Raw genomic sequence first — 13,819 nt, 5'->3', positions numbered from 1 at the left:
CTCCTTGTAGCGGGATACTACCCCCTCGTTCTCTAGCAGCTTTGTGTTGAGTTTCCAGAGGCCTGGGCCAAAGACAGTCCCGCCCTGGAGTTCCACTCTACACCCTAAAGCCTGATGATCTGAGAAGAAGACAGGCTGAAGAGTGACCCCAACAACTTTCACTCTCTCTGAGACAAAGCAATAGTCAATTCTGGAGCTGCTATTCCTCCCTGACCATGTATATCCTGCTGTTGTGGGATATATACATCTATATGTGTCTGAGAGTTTAAAGTCTTGAACTAAGTTTTGCAGGGCCAGTGAGCTGGAATCCAATTTTATCGGCGAGCTAGACTGCCTGTCTGTGTGCTCTAAGATACAATTAAAATCCCCTCCCACTATCACGTCTGTGCTGCATAACAATAGGGGGGAGAGTGCCTTGAGTAGCTCCACCCTTCCTCCTACGTCAGTAGGGCAATACACATTGATTAGCCGCAGGTTAACGGTCCCCCATTCCACATCCACACACAGCAACCTGCCATCTATGACCCTCTGAATACTTTTCAATTTGAATGCCCATCCTTTGAAAAGAATGGCCACGCCAGAGGCTCTGTTGTTATTGTCCCCTGACCAAACAGAAGGCCCTTTATCCCACCTATCTTCAAAACTTTTATACCTCTCTTGATAGGCTAAAGCACACTCCTGCAACATCAACACATCTCCCTCTCTCTGCTGGAGGTAATCAAAGACAGACTGGCATTTAACTCTGTCATTGATACCTCTTGTGTTAAGAGAAATTATGTTAAGAGCCATATTACATAAGAAAGTGGAACCAGTCTTTACAAAACACATTTCTCTTCGGTCTCACCTGTTACCTTTTTCTTTTTCTTTTTCTTCTTACCAATTTCCTGCCAGCCATCCTCTGAATGAGCCTTCATCAGGGTGGCAGCAGTAAAAGCGTTCACAGAGTCCATTTCAAGGAAGGGGGTAGAGGGAGGGGTGGAGAGGTTCCAGCTGTCCCCATCGCCATGCTCTCCTTCCTCCTCGCTCGGGGAGAAAACAGAGTCATTTTTTCTTTTCCTCAAGTCCAGCTCCTGGGAGCACTGAGGGGAAAGGGGTGCAGCCGATGCACCAGTCTCCTCTTCCCCCTCACCCACCAGCTGCTGCAGATCCTCCGTGATGGACTGGATGGAGGAGAGGAGGGCATCTGTAGCACTTGCAGAGTCTGAGAAAAGCAGCTCCGCTGAATCCTGGGTATCCTCGCTGGACCCGCTCCACCGGGGGGCCCCACACTGGCCCTCGTTCTGAGGAGCAGGAGTGGGGGAGGGGTCCTCGCTGTTCTCGGGGGTTTTCAAACCCTCGTGCTTGTCTGGTGCAGTCTGCGGTTGTGGGGGCGTAGTGGATTTCTCTTCCACCAGCCCCGGAGCCACAGCAGGACTGATCCTGGCTGGAGGCTGAGAGTCTTTGTCCAACAAGGGTTCTTTGTTTGACTTGTTGTTTGCTTTGGATTTTCGGGCCGGTTTGGCTGAAACAAGCACTGCCTCATCCTTTCTCATTTTGAGTTTATTGGCGTAGGCGTGAGGGCAGTTCTTAAAAACGTGTCCTTCCGAGCCACATAAATTGCACTTTGGCAGCATTGAACAGTCAGAGGCTAAATGTCCCTGTTTGCCACAGGTCTTGCAGCATTTCACAGTGCAGGACGATGCCAGGTGTCCCACAGCACCACAGCGCCGACACACCTTTGGTTGTCCCACATAAAACACATAGCCATTGCAGGCGCCCAGCCGGATTGTAGAGGGCAGGTGCCTTAAGCCTCCATTTACGCTGTCCGGTAGCAAGCGAACCTCGAATTTCCTTGCTCCTGTTTTTATACCATCAACATCTCTAACCTCAGTTCCATGGTGGACGGTGCAGTACTGGTTAAGCCAGGTGTGAATGTCCTCCGTCTTTGCCAGTTCCGAGAACATAACAACATGCACCGTTTTCCTCTCTCTCTGTGTCAGAGGCTGCAAGTTGATCTTCTCAAGTGCTGGAACTTTGCCTCTTTTTGCCTCAAACACATCCACGCATTGTTCAAACAGAGGATAGGTAGCAAATACAACCTCAAACGCTTTCTGACCTGTGAGAGCGAAGATGAAATCCAAGTGCCGAGGTTCAAAGCCAAGTTCCTTCTGTAACACTTTTCTGCTGAACTGCATACGATCCATGAAGTGGTCATCCAAGAGCTCAAAACGTACAGCATTCTTACGGGATCCAAAGGTTGCCATTTCAAAAACCGCAAATCGAACACTGCTTCCAACAAAAGAAAAACAATCCAACTACTCCACCTACAGGCTGATCAAGGTATCTCCCCTGCCAGGTAAGTATGAGTTAAACAGGCCCCTGCAAGCGGCCCGCACCCACAGCACAAATCGCGCATCCTAGGCCACCTCCTCGCCCCGCACGCCACCGCCTCCTGCTGGGCCCACTCTTTCACACACTCACACGCCACACTAACACTCAAAAGTGTGGGCAAAACGAGAAAACGAGCGCGCCGTTTCCTACACATCTGCAGTCGCCGTTGCGCATTCGCAGCATATCCCGGGATGCAATTCGGCCTCATTTGCATAACTCCAGACCGGCAGATCGCCACGCAAGCTCGCGACGTGCGCCTGCCACACACCGAACAAACCTTTTCAGCAATTTCCAAAAAACGGGCCTGCTCGCCTGCCCACAAGGCTCCGTCTCTTACCTGCTCTCCAGAGCCTGCTGCCTTCTGTGCTTTTCTCTTGGCACCGCTGCAGTGCACACAACTCCTGCAGCGGGAGGGGGGGAGAAAGTTCCCGCGCTCCGCCACAGGGAAGGCTCGCTCCGTGCGCACACGTCCTTTCGATGCCAGTCCAACAAGTGCTCCGCATTAGCTGCGTCGGGGCTCCGGCGTGTCGCACCTCACCTCACCTCGCACTGCCCCCTCCTTGAATGTCTGCCCCTGGGCATGCCCCGCTCTCCTCCGCCTTATCTTACCGCGTGTGAGCACCGACAATGGCCACAATGCCGGGGAATGGCACCTGTAAAGTGTTAATTGGGGCACAGGAACAGCCCGTCTCGTCTCGGGGGGGCCGGCTTCAGAGACAATACAGCAAACACAGCGGGGCGGGGGAAGAAGACGACACCACACATGCGGGTACATTCAGCTCCGGCGGGAACGAGACATTTGTCGGTCTTTTCAAGTGCCGAGAGCCGAGCAATCCTTCACTTGTATCGTTTCTCCCCGGTGACTAGATCTGGCCCTGCGACTCTCGACTGGGCTCACCCCCGGGGCAGCCCAGCAGGTGTGAGCCTGGCCGGCACCCGGATGGGAGATTCCACCCCGGAAAAGCTCCGGTTGCTGCTGCTCCTGCAAGAGGTGTGACTGGGACCAGCAGGGAGCGCTCACCCTGCGGGCTGTGTGGCTCTCTTACACCCCAGCCTCCTGATGGCGACACTCTGCTGCACAAACAGGCGCCGTCCTTCGGGGGAGGCGTCAAACCGAGGTCCCGACCCTCCTTGGCCATTAGGAAACCCCAGGGCGTCTCTCAAAAAGAGACGCCGGGGGTGTCCCTCTGGTGTTAGTGCTCCCCTTTACCCATCAGTCGGGGTCTCCTCCTAATCCCCGTCTCACCTGTAACAATCAATGACGAGGCCCCCCTGTCCGTGAGATTTAGTACTCGCGCAAGAGACCGGGGGCAGAGCGCGAACGCGGTCCCCCGCCCCCCACAAAGTGCGCGCTCCGGGTTCCCTCTCGGGGCCCTGCAACACAGCGGAAGGGCAGCGAGAAGGAGCCTCTTGCTCTGACGCCGCAAGGCCACAAGAGGGCGGAGGCGCCGCGCGCCCGGCCGACGTGTTGGACCGGTGCGCTTTACGTGCTGAAATAAACACGCGAAAGCCCCGAAATGTTTCCAGAGTGCTGTGCACTGGAGGTTTTTGTCTGGTGAAGACTTGCCTGGTGCTCCTCCGTGCAGATTGTTTGTCCTCCTCCAGTGCGGGACGAGCCAACACAAGGGAGCGCATTCGCCAACATCCAGGCACGCAATGCGATTTGGAAAGCAGCTCCTTTCCAAAGAGTTGCACACGAACGATCCTTCAGTCCCGCTCGGGGGGCACGGAAGCCCCGCCACACACAGCTTCAAGTAGCGAGTCAGGCGCCGGGGCTTTCGCTTACGGCCACACCACCCTGAACACGCCCGATCTCGTCTGATCTCGGAAGCTAAGCAGCGTCGGGCCTGGTTAGTACTTGGATGGGAGACTGCCTGGGAATACCAGGTGCTGTAAGCTTTTGCTCTCCCGGCCAGCAGGGGTCGCCGTTGGTGCCGTAGGCTTTGGGAGGAAAACCTGCAGGATGGAAAGGTGATCTATAGCCTCATCTCTAGAGATGTTTTGTTGCTGTGGCATGTGTGTGACCCATATTCAAAAAAAAAAACCCGTCTGTAAAACGAATATCGAAGCTGCCTCTAAATCTGCAAATGAAGATGAGTCGATAAACCACTCGTTTTTCGTATAACTAGACATATATTCATTTGTTACCGATTTCATTCATTGAGCACGGATACAATAGAGGTACAGCCATTCACTGTTTGACATGTCTGCACTGGTACAGAACCGAGCAATCAGAAAACGGGTGAAACTGTCTTTAGACTCAGCATACAGTACCGAGGCCCCCCATGACCAAATAAAGGCTAACCTCGATAATCAGCCTAAAGAACGCAGACTACAGCAAAACGACTGACTTTGAAAAGGGAATGAACGTCCGGAAGGAGTAGTGGAACTAGCTTGAGATGCTTCTCCGGACCCCTAACTAAAAGCCAGCGAGAACCAGCAGCGGCGTCCACCCCTGTCGAACCGGGATCCTTCCGCAGCCACGCAGCTCGTGGTGTCCTAACCCTCCCGTATCTGATTTTGGACCAAGCACATCAGGGGAGAGCGCGAACGCAGTCCCCAACTTCTAGAAATTATGCAGTCGAGATTCCCACATTTGGGGAATTCGCAGGGGTCAGCACAGCCGGAGTGCAATGGCCAAGCCTCGCCCTGGGTGAACCGATTTCGATTTTTAAGAACTTTATTTTCTTTTCACAAAAAAATACAGGAAATCACAAATCAGAAAGCTTTACATTAATATACATACTTAAAACAGTATATATGATCACATCTCATTACATTTTGACACGGAACCAGTTACATAGCAACAATTTCTTTTTTTCTGGTGCAAATCACATTCTTTACTTAAACATGATAATGTTTTTCACAGTTTCTTGAGATACTGTCCAATGCCCTCTATTTCCCACAGATTTTCTGCTTCCTCCCTCCCTTCTCTCCACAGATCTCTGAGGTAATAGTTCTCTCGGGTGATGAACAGGGCCAGGCTACCTGCTGCCTTGACTGGGACCTCGATGCCTTTGAACAGCCCCATGTTCCTAACTCTCCACAGGGCGTCTTTCCCACTGTTCACCACGGCCCAGATCCTGTCAAACACGTCAGGAGGAAGCTTGACAGGAGAGATGCCGTATATGATGAAAGCAGCGGTCAGGGTAAATTGGGGCGAGAGAGCCTGCAACCAATCTTCAAACTGTGCCCAGAAGGCCTTAGCAAAAAAGCAGGACCACAGGAGGTGGGTCACAGTCTCCTCCTCGCCGCAGCCCACCCTAACGCAGCGAGGGCTGGGGGTGAGGCCCCTACGGTACAAGAAAGTTCGTACCGGTAAGCACTGGTGGACGACACTCCAGGCTAAATCTCTGTGAATGTTGCACAGAAATTTAGAGGATGTGTGTTTCCACACCTTCCTTGTTTGGGCTGATGTTAAAATGCCCACAGGGGTCTGCCTATTGTTCTGGGGTGCTACGAAATCTTCCAGTTTTTGGACGCTGACATCTCGGAGGGGAATATGGCCAATTGGGTGAGATCTTAGAAAACTTTTAACTGTCCCATAAATTGCAGGGCATGTGTCAGAGAGTGGGACGTCCAGCTTGGGTCTGACACCCCACACTCTGAACACCTCCCTACCTACCCAGAGCCTGGAAAAATAAGTCCAGGTACGCGCTGCAGGTGCTGTTGCAAAGCCTCTCAGCACAGAGGCCAGGAAAATGCACAGCAGCTTCGTAGCAATATCTGGGACAGACTTCCCCCCTGAGGGTAGCGGCCTGTACATTATTTCCCTTCTGAGTCTTTCCTGCTTCCCACCCCATAGAAATTGAAACATCAATCTCCTCAGCACCGCCGCAACACGGTGTGGGATTGGGAAGGTAGAAGCCAGAAAATTCAAGACAGGCAAGAGCTCGGCTTTGATGACCAGCACCTTCCCTGTCATGGTGAGGTCTCGGTCCTTCCATTGCATCAGTTTTTTGTTTAAGATTGGCAATTTGTTCTGCCAATTTACTGTTCCCATCTCTTCTCCAAAATACACCCCCAGGACCTTAATTCTCTTCTCTTGCAGCCTGAGATCATGTCCTTCTTTTGGCTCCCTCCAGTTCTGATAAAAAATCTCACTCTTAGATGTGTTAATTTTTGCGGAGGAAGCCAAAGAGAACCGATCACAGCACTGCAGAGCTCTGCTAATTGAGGCATTGTCAGAGAGGAGCAGGGTGACGTCATCCATGTATAGAGATGTCTTTACCTCTCCTCCCCCACTTCCAGGCACTGGTATCCCATTAATGGCCTGATCCTGGCGCAAGGCACAGGCTAAGGGCTCCATAGCCAAAACGAATAACAAGGGGGATAATGGGCAGCCCTGCCTCACCCCTGAACAGACTTCAAAGGTGCGTGATCTATTGCCATTAACCATGACTCTGCTGTTGCTACCTGTGTACAGCAGGTTAATCCACTTTCTCATGATGGGGCCAAACTTCATGTGCTCAAGTACCGATGTTAAGTACTGCCGGTTTAGGCGGTCAAAGGCCTTTTCTAGGTCTACACCTAAAATGCACAGAGGGAGGGAGCGATCCTCAGAGTACAGACAGACATCCCTCAACAAGGCCAGGTTGTCGCTCATCAGGCGTCCTGCTATCCCACAAGTCTGTTCTTTCCCTACCAGTGAGGCCACTACATTTTGTAGGCGCAGGAAAAGGGCTTTGGACAGGATCTTAGTGTCTACGCCTAACAGGCTGAGGGGTCTCCAGTTCTTTATGTCATTTTTTGCTCCTTTCTTAAACAAGAGAGAGATAGTGCCTTCTCTTAAGGAGTCAGGCAGCAATTCTGTCTTGTAGCTTTCCTCGAATAGGAGCAGTAGCGGATCCTGAAGCAGATCCCAAAAGGTGCAATAAAATTCTTTAGGGAGCCCGTCAGCACCCGGAGTTTTCCCCTTCTGTAAGCTCTCCATAGCCTGTCTCAGCTCTTCTACTGTCAAATCCCTCTCAAGTACTTCCCTATCTTCTTCACTCAAAATGTTTTCTAGCTTTGAGGTAAAAAAATGAATATCTTCATCCTTTACCTCTGTAGAGCTGTACAGTCTTGAGTAGAAGGCCTCGGTGCAGGAGAGGATAGCACTCGGCTCTGTTCTCTCTCGTCCCTCCTCATCAACTACACTTTCCATGACAGTCTTGGAGCCTACCACTTTCCTGAAAAAGAAGCGAGTACACTTCTCATTTTCTTCCAAGAACTGCACTCTGCTTCTTAACAGCACTCCTCGACTACTTTCTTCGGCTATGCTCCGGATGTCCTTTTTTAAAAGGGCGATATCCTCGAGCACATCGAAGCCACTGTGCAGCATCGTGTAGAGACGCTGCAGCTGCCTCTGTTTCCTGGCTAGCACTCCTCTCCGTCTGGCAGCAGCCTTCCTTCCCTCAGCCATGAAAAAGGCCTTTGTCCTCACCTTCACCTCCTCCCACCACTCTCCTACTGACCCGTACAGACACTGCAAGGACAGCCACTGTGATAGTTTCTCCTTGTAGCGGGATACTACCCCCTCGTTCTCTAGCAGCTTTGTGTTGAGTTTCCAGAGGCCTGGGCCAAAGACAGTCCCGCCCTGGAGTTCCACTCTACACCCTAAAGCCTGATGATCTGAGAAGAAGACAGGCTGAAGAGTGACCCCAACAACTTTCACTCTCTCTGAGACAAAGCAATAGTCAATTCTGGAGCTGCTATTCCTCCCTGACCATGTATATCCTGCTGTTGTGGGATATATACATCTATATGTGTCTGAGAGTTTAAAGTCTTGAACTAAGTTTTGCAGGGCCAGTGAGCTGGAATCCAATTTTATCGGCGAGCTAGACTGCCTGTCTGTGTGCTCTAAGATACAATTAAAATCCCCTCCCACTATCACGTCTGTGCTGCATAACAATAGGGGGGAGAGTGCCTTGAGTAGCTCCACCCTTCCTCCTACGTCAGTAGGGCAATAGACATTGATTAGCCGCAGGTTAACGGTCCCCCATTCCACATCCACACACAGCAACCTGCCATCTATGACCCTCTGAATACTTTTCAATTTGAATGCCCATCCTTTGAAAAGAATGGCCACGCCAGAGGCTCTGTTGTTATTGTCCCCTGACCAAACAGAAGGCCCTTTATCCCACCTATCTTCAAAACTTTTATACCTCTCTTGATAGGCTAAAGCACACTCCTGCAACATCAACACATCTCCCTCTCTCTGCTGGAGGTAATCAAAGACAGACTGGCATTTAACTCTGTCATTGATACCTCTTGTGTTAAGAGAAATTATGTTAAGAGCCATATTACATAAGAAAGTGGAACCAGTCTTTACAAAACACATTTCTCTTCGGTCTCACCTGTTACCTTTTTCTTTTTCTTTTTCTTCTTACCAATTTCCTGCCAGCCATCCTCTGAATGAGCCTTCATCAGGGTGGCAGCAGTAAAAGCGTTCACAGAGTCCATTTCAAGGAAGGGGGTAGAGGGAGGGGTGGAGAGGTTCCAGCTGTCCCCATCGCCATGCTCTCCTTCCTCCTCGCTCGGGGAGAAAACAGAGTCATTTTTTCTTTTCCTCAAGTCCAGCTCCTGGGAGCACTGAGGGGAAAGGGGTGCAGCCGATGCACCAGTCTCCTCTTCCCCCTCACCCACCAGCTGCTGCAGATCCTCCGTGATGGACTGGATGGAGGAGAGGAGGGCATCTGTAGCACTTGCAGAGTCTGAGAAAAGCAGCTCCGCTGAATCCTGGGTATCCTCGCTGGACCCGCTCCACCGGGGGGCCCCACACTGGCCCTCGTTCTGAGGAGCAGGAGTGGGGGAGGGGTCCTCGCTGTTCTCGGGGGTTTTCAAACCCTCGTGCTTGTCTGGTGCAGTCTGCGGTTGTGGGGGCGTAGTGGATTTCTCTTCCACCAGCCCCGGAGCCACAGCAGGACTGATCCTGGCTGGAGGCTGAGACTCTTTGTCCAACAAGGGTTCTTTGTTTGACTTGTTGTTTGCTTTGGATTTTCGGGCCGGTTTGGCTGAAACAAGCACTGCCTCATCCTTTCTCATTTTGAGTTTATTGGCGTAGGCGTGAGGGCAGTTCTTAAAAACGTGTCCTTCCGAGCCACATAAATTGCACTTTGGCAGCATTGAACAGTCAGAGGCTAAATGTCCCTGTTTGCCACAGGTCTTGCAGCATTTCACAGTGCAGGACGATGCCAGGTGTCCCACAGCACCACAGCGCCGACACACCTTTGGTTGTCCCACATAAAACACATAGCCATTGCAGGCGCCCAGCCGGATTGTAGAGGGCAGGTGCCTTAAGCCTCCATTTACGCTGTCCGGTAGCAAGCGAACCTCGAATTTCCTTGCTCCTGTTTTTATACCATCAACATCTCTAACCTCAGTTCCATGGTGGACGGTGCAGTACTGGTTAAGCCAGGTGTGAATGTCCTCCGTCTTTGCCAGTTCCGAGAACATAACAACATGCACCGTTTTCCTCTCTCTCTGTGTCAGAGGCTGCAAGTTGATCTTCTCAAGTGCAGGAACTTTGCCTCTTTTTGCCTCAAACACATCCACGCATTGTTCAAACAGAGGATAGGTAGCAAATACAACCTCAAATGCTTTCTGACCTGGGAGAGCGAAGATGAAATCCAAGTGCCGAGGTTCAAAGCCAAGTTCCTTCTGTAACACTTTTCTGCTGAACTGCATACGATCCATGAAGAGGTCATCCAAGAGCTCAAAACGTACAGCATTCTTACGGGATCCAAAGGTTGCCATTTCAAAAACCGCAAATCGAACACTGCTTCCAACAAAAGAAAAACAATCCAACTACTCCACCTACAGGCTGATCAAGGTATCTCCCCTGCCAGGTAAGTATGAGTTAAACAGGCCCCTGCAAGCGGCCCGCACCCACAGCACAAATCGCGCAGCCTAGGCCACCTCCTCGCCCCGCACGCCACCGCCTCCTGCTGGGCCCACTCTTTCACACACTCACACGCCACACTAACACTCAAAAGTGTGGGCAAAACGAGAAAACGAGCGCGCCGTTTCCTACACATCTGCAGTCGCCGTTGCGCATTCGCAGCATGTCCCGGGATGCAATTCGGCCTCATTTGCATAACTCCAGACCGGCAGATCGCCACGCAAGCTCGCGACGTGCGCCTGCCACACACCGAACAAACCTTTTCAGCAATTTCCAAAAAACGGGCCTGCTCGCCTGCCCACAAGGCTCCGTCTCTTACCTGCTCTCCAGAGCCTGCTGCCTTCTGTGCTTTTCTCTCGGCACCGCTGCAGTGCACACAACTCCTGCAGCGGGAGGGGGGGAGAAAGTTCCCGCGTTCCGCCGCAGGGAAGGCTCGCTCCGTGCGCACACGTCCTTTCGATGCCAGTCCAACAAGTGCTCCGCATTAGCTGCGTCGGGGCTCCGGCGTGTCGCACCTCACCTCACCTCGCACTGCCCCCTCCTTGAATGTCTGCCGCTGGGCATGCCCCGCTCTCCTCCGCCTTATCTTATCGCGTGTGAGCACCGACAATGGCCACAATGCCGGGGAATGGCACCTGTAAAGTGTTAATTGGGGCACAGGAACAGCCCATCTCGTCTCGGGGGGGCCGGCTTCAGAGACAATACAGCAAACACAGCGGGGCGGGGGAAGAAGACGACACCACACATGCGGGTACATTCAGCTCCGGCGGGAACGAGACATTTGTCGGCCTTTTCAAGTGCCGAGAGCCGAGCAATCCTTCACTTGTATCGTTTCTCCCCGGTGACTAGATCTGGCCCTGCGACTCTCGACTGGGCTCACCCCCGGGGCAGCCCAGCAGGTGTGAGCCTGGCCGGCACCCGGATGGGAGATTCCACCCCGGAAAAGCTCCGGTTGCTGCTGCTCCTGCAAGAGGTGTGACTGGGACCAGTAGGGAGCGCTCACCCTGCGGGCTGTGTGGCTCTCTTACGCCCCAGCCTCCTGATGGCGACACTCTGCTGCACAAACAGGCGCCGTCCTTCGGGGGAGGCGTCAAACCGAGGTCCCGACCCTCCTTGGCCATTAGGAAACCCCAGGGCGTCTCTCAAAAAGAGACGCCGGGGGTGTCCCTCTGGTGTTAGTGCTCCCCTTTACACATCAGTCGGGGTCTCCTCCTAATCCCCGTCTCACCTGTAACAATCAATGACGAGGCCCCCCTGTCCGTGAGATTTAGTACTCGCGCAAGAGACCGGGGGCAGAGCGCGAACGCGGTCCCCCGCCCCCCACAAAGTGCGCGCTCCGGGTTCCCTCTCGGGGCCCTGCAACACAGCGGAAGGGCAGCGAGAAAGAGCCTCTTGCTCTGACGCCGCAAGGCCACAAGAGGGCGGAGGCGCCGCGCGCCCGGCCGACGTGTTGGACCGGTGCGCTTTACGTGCTGAAATAAACACGCGAAAGCCCCGAAATGTTTCCAGAGTGCTGTGCACTGGAGGTTTTTGTCTGGTGAAGACTTGCCTGGTGCTCCTCCGTGCAGATTGTTTGTCCTCCTCCAGTGCGGGACGAGTCAACACAAGGGAGCGCATTCGCCAACATCCAGGCACGCAATGCGATTTGGAAAGCAGCTCCTTTCCAAAGAGTTGCACACGAACGATCCTTCAGTCCCGCTCGGGGGGCACGGAACCCCCGCCACACACAGCTTCAAGTAGCGAGTCAGGCGCCGGGGCTTTCGCTTACGGCCACACCACCCTGAACACGCCCGATCTCGTCTGATCTCGGAAGCTAAGCAGCATCGGGCCTGGTTAGTACTTGGATGGGAGACTGCCTGGGAATACCAGGTGCTGTAAGCTTTTGCTCTCCCGGCCAGCAGGGGTCGCCGTTGGTGCCGTAGGCTTTGGGAGGAAAACCTGCAGGATAGAAAGGTGATCTTTAGCCTCATCTCTAGAGATGTTTTGTTGCTGTGGCATGTGTGTGACCCATATTCAAAAAAAAAAACCCGTCTGTAAAACGAATATCGAAGCTGCCTCTAAATCTGCAAATGAAGATGAGTCGATAAACCACTCGTTTTTCGTATAACTAGACATATATTCATTTGTTACCGATTTCATTCATTGAGCACGGATACAGTAGAGGTACAGCCATTCACTGTTTGACATGTCTGCACTGGTACAGAACCGAGCAATCAGAAAACGGGTGAAACTGTCTTTAGACTCAGCATACAGTACCGAGGCCCCCCATGACCAAATAAAGGCTAACCTCGATAATCAGCCTAAAGAACGCAGACTACAGCAAAACGACTGACTTTGAAAAGGGAATGAACGTCCGGAAGGAGTAGTGGAACTAGCTTGAGATGCTTCTCCGGACCCCTAACTAAAAGCCAGCGAGAACCAGCAGCGGCATCCACTCCTGTCGAACCGGGATCCTTCCGCAGCCACGCAGCTCGTGGTGTCCTAACCCTCCCGTATCTGATTTTGGACCAAGCACATCAGGGGAGAGCGCGAACGCAGTCCCCCACTACCAGAAATTATGCAGTCGAGATTCCCACATTTGGGGAATTCGCAGGGGTCAGCACAGCCGGAGTGCAATGGCCGAGCCTCGCCCTGGGTGAACCGATTTTTTCGATTTTTAAGAACTTTATTTTCTTTTCACAAAAAATTACAGGAAATCACAAATCAGAAAGCTTTACATTAATATACATACTTAAAACAGTATATATGATCACATCTCATTACATTTTGACACGGTAACAGTTACATAGCAACAATTTTCTTTTTTTCTGGTGCAAATCACATTCTTTATTTAAACATGATAATGTTTTTCACAGTTTCTTGAGATACTGTCCAATTCCCTCTATTTCCCACAGATTTTCTGCTTCCTCCCTCCCTTCTCTCCACAGATCTCTGAGGTAATAGTTCTCTCGGGTGATGAACAGGGCCAGGCTACCTGCTGCCTTGACTGGGACCTCGATGCCTTTGAACAGCCCCATGTTCCTCACTCTCCACAGGGCGTCTTTCCCACTGTTCACCACGGCCCAGATCCTGTCAAACACGTCAGGAGGAAGTTTGACAGGAGAGATGCCGTATATGATGAAAGCAGCGGTCAGGGTAAATTGGGGCGAGAGAGCCTGCAACCAATCTTCAAACTGTGCCCAGAAGGCCTTAGCAAAAAAGCAGGACCACAGGAGATGGGTCACAGTCTCCTCCTCGCCGCAGCCCACCCTAACGCAGCGAGGGCTGGGGGTGATGCCCCTACGGTACAAGAAAGTTCGTACCGGTAAGCACTGGTGGACGACACTCCAGGCTAAATCTCTGTGAATGTTGCACAGAAATTTAGAGGATGTGTGTTTCCACACCTTCCTTGTTTGGGCTGATGTTAAAATGCCCACAGGGGTCTGCCTATTGTTCTGGGGTGCTACGAAATCTTCCAGTTTTTGGACGCTGACATCTCGGAGGGGAATATGGCCAATTGGGTGAGATCTTAGAAAACTTTTAACTGTCCCATAAATTGCAGGGCATGTGTCAGAGAGTGGGACGTCC

At 52.2% G+C, this 13,819-nt stretch overlaps 4 non-coding genes across 4 annotated transcripts; 2 read left to right on the top strand and 2 right to left on the bottom strand.

The window, feature by feature from the left end:
• The first annotated feature begins 4,150 nt into the window (after positions 1-4,150).
• Positions 4,151-4,269, top strand: LOC138231935 (5S ribosomal RNA). The gene has a single exon (XR_011186892.1). It is a non-coding gene; the product is annotated as a 5S ribosomal RNA (ribosomal RNA).
• Positions 4,270-4,905: 636 nt separating this feature from the next.
• On the bottom strand, positions 4,906-5,075 carry LOC138231926 (U1 spliceosomal RNA). The gene has a single exon (XR_011186886.1). It is a non-coding gene; the product is annotated as a U1 spliceosomal RNA (small nuclear RNA).
• Positions 5,076-12,014: 6,939 nt separating this feature from the next.
• LOC138232084 (5S ribosomal RNA) lies at positions 12,015-12,133 on the top strand. Its single transcript, XR_011187043.1, has one exon. It is a non-coding gene; the product is annotated as a 5S ribosomal RNA (ribosomal RNA).
• A 636-nt stretch (positions 12,134-12,769) lies between these two features.
• LOC138231914 (U1 spliceosomal RNA) lies at positions 12,770-12,941 on the bottom strand. The gene has a single exon (XR_011186876.1). It is a non-coding gene; the product is annotated as a U1 spliceosomal RNA (small nuclear RNA).
• Between the last annotated feature and the right edge of the window lie 878 nt (positions 12,942-13,819).

This window comes from Lepisosteus oculatus, unplaced genomic scaffold (assembly GCF_040954835.1).
Source record: "Lepisosteus oculatus isolate fLepOcu1 unplaced genomic scaffold, fLepOcu1.hap2 HAP2_SCAFFOLD_62, whole genome shotgun sequence".
Lineage (NCBI taxonomy): Eukaryota > Metazoa > Chordata > Actinopteri > Semionotiformes > Lepisosteidae > Lepisosteus > Lepisosteus oculatus.
This window is presented reverse-complemented; position numbering and strand designations above follow the sequence as displayed.